This window comes from Delphinapterus leucas, chromosome 12 (genome assembly GCF_059928025.1).
Source record: "Delphinapterus leucas isolate spDelLeu-1000000601 "Yukka" chromosome 12, BTC_Dleu_Yukka2, whole genome shotgun sequence".
Taxonomy (NCBI): domain Eukaryota; kingdom Metazoa; phylum Chordata; class Mammalia; order Artiodactyla; family Monodontidae; genus Delphinapterus; species Delphinapterus leucas.
The window spans coordinates 65,339,933-65,342,866 of NC_143140.1; the positions used below are offsets into that span (position 1 = coordinate 65,339,933).

At 40.6% G+C, this 2,934-nt stretch overlaps 1 pseudogene; it reads right to left on the reverse strand.

Annotated features, from left to right (window-relative positions):
* Positions 1–742: 742 nt before the first annotated feature.
* Positions 743–1,383, reverse strand: LOC111168270 (small ribosomal subunit protein eS27 pseudogene; annotated as a pseudogene).
* Positions 1,384–2,934: the final 1,551 nt, after the last annotated feature.

The window sequence follows — 2,934 nt, forward strand, 5'->3', positions numbered from 1 at the left end:
CAATCACAAACCCAGATTATCACCTATGCTGCTGACCAATTGACCATAGATTGGAGGTTCCCACAACCTCTTCCTCAGGTTTGATTAATTTGTTAGAGCAGCTCACAGAACTCAGAGAGACATTTTACTTACTAGATTACCAGCTTGTTACAAAGGATATTAAAGGATGTGAACCAACAGCCAGATGAAGAGATTCAGAAGGCAAGGTAAATGAGGGAAATGGGGCTGAGCTTCTCTGCCCTCTCCAGGCACACCACTCTCCCTGCATCTCCAGCCTGGTGTTCACCAACCAGGAAGCTCTCTGAACCCTCTTCTTTGGGGGGTTTTATGGAGGCTTCATTACATAGACATGATTAATTAAATCATTGGCCATTGGTGACTAAAGTCAAATCTCCAGGCTCTCTCCTCTCCCAGGAGACCAGGGGGTGGGACTGAAAGTTCCAAACCTCTAATCACATGGTTGACTCCCCTGGCTACCAGCCTTACCTTCCCCACCATGTTTAGTGGATTTCCAAAAGTCACATCACTAACATAAATTCAGTTGTTGTTCTGAATAACAGGACACCCATTTCACCTTCATGGATCTGAAGCAACTTCAGGAACTGAGGACAACAGATCAAATATTAAACAAAAGATCCTTCCTTTTCTCTTATCACTCAGGAAATTCCAAGGGTTTTGGGAGCTCTGTGCCAGAAATGGGGACAAAGCTGCCCCCCTCTTCCACACACACACACACACACACAATTTTTAAATCCAAAATGTGTTCATTGGAATGGTTTCCCACCCACCTTAGTTCAGGGTGCTTTCAGGGCTGCTCCTGTCTACAGGAGCATTCTTCCGTAAACCTTTGCTTTTTTTTCCTGTAGGCTGGCAGAGGACAGTGGAGCAGGCAACACACAAAACCACCATTTGTGCATGGCTGAAGATGGTGGTGATTTTACAGCATCCTGGTCATTCCACACCCATGAAGTAGGAACTGGGGCTCTGTACCAGGTGCTTCTTCTTGTGCTTCCTGTTCTCCTCTTCTGGAGAGGAATGAAGGAGGTCCTTTGCAAGAGGCATGCTCTTGTGGGGGAGGTCATCACCACTGGAAACTATATTTCTTATTATAAATCACAATATCACACCTCCCCTAAGTAGGTAGCTATCATTCAGTCCTATTAAGGGCCTGAATAGAATGAAAAGGTGAAGGAAGAAAGAATATACTTTCCCTGCCTTACTGCTTGAGCTGGAACATTGGTCTTTTTCTGCTCTAGGACTGGGACTTCCACCACTGGCACTTCTGGATCTTAGGTTTTCAGACTCAGACTGGAACTATACCACTGGCTCTCCTGGGTCTCCAGTTTGCTGACTTCAGGGCATGGGACTTCTCAGCCTCCATAATTGCACGTACCAATTTCTTATTAAAAACGCATATATATACACATATTATATATGTGTGTGTATATATATATTTCCATTGGTTCTGTTTCTCCAGAAAACCCTGATTAATACACAGGTCAGTTATTTAAAAAACAACAACAACCACAACAAAAAATAGAATCCAAGTATAGAGAGTTGTATGGGAAGAAATTCAACTTCCAGACAACATAAGGCTAAGAACTATGAGGAATCTGAAGGGATCATGTCTTTATTTTTCATTTTTTTGTATGCAGTCATTCAGATTCTTCCCCTACGGATTGCTGAAATTACTCATCTAAGGAGAGGTAGGTCTACTCCATCGAGATATGGAACCCACATAATACTGTATCATCTTTCCAACTCTTGGTATGAAAATATTTTAAATATTTAACATTGAGTTTTATACTTATTTTAATATTATATTACCCGCATCCTTCATGTTCATCTACAACTGTATTTTCTTTCATAGATAGTAATTTCATTGATCAGGGATTGACAATTTATGGTCCATAGCCTGTTTTGCATGGTGTGCAAGCTAAGAAGGGTTTTTACATTTCAAATGGTTTTTAACAAATAAAAAGAATAGTATTTTGTGGCACATGAAAATTATCTGAAATTCAAGTTTCAGTGTCCATAAATAAAATTTTATTGGAACACAGCCACATTCATTCATTTATGTATTATCCATGGCCGCTTTTGCACTGTGATGGAGAGTTACGTAGTTGCAACAAAAACCATAAAGGCCCCGCAGAGCCTAAAATATTTAGTCCAGCGGTTTACAGAAGAAGTCTGCTGACCCCTGTCCTAGATGGCAAAAGGATGCTTGTTTAGTTTCTTTTGTATATTATCTAACCTTTCTAATTAAGGTTATGTGCCACTAGCATTGGTTTTGACTAGGCCACTCAAAATCTATTATGTAGGAAAGGATTTAATAAGTTGTTTAATAGTCTTCACAAATCTAGCACATAGGGTGTATATAATAAAGGTTTATCAGACAAATTAGTAAATTAGTAACTCTGATGAATCTGGAATCATGCAGCCTCAGCAAGAAGCTAAAGAAAGGCATACTTATTCCTGCTGCATATTTGCACACAGCTTGATGACGGATAATTCAAAAAGCACATCCACATCTGAGATTAAAACTCTTTCCCAACAGATTTATAGGATGTTAAAGTCGGGGAAACAAACACCCTGTTACTAGAGACAGTATCATAGAATAATAGAACTGTTACCCAAAAACAGTCTCTTTGCTGGTGTTGAGCCAGAAGATACAACCAAGCCAAAGAGTGGGAGAAGGAAGGATTTATTACTTGCAGCAATCAAGGAAAACACCTGGGATCTTTCTTAAAGCAGTGTCTCCCCAAACAGGAAAACTGAGGAAGCTTTAAGCTAAGGGTGTATGCATATTCATGAAGGGGCCTGAGCAGAGGAGAATTCAGCATAGAATTGGGGCAAAGGTCAACAGAGTCCAAGCCTTAGTAGATTGAAGTCTGGAAGGTCAACATCTTCATTCCATCCCCCACCTGGGTGGGG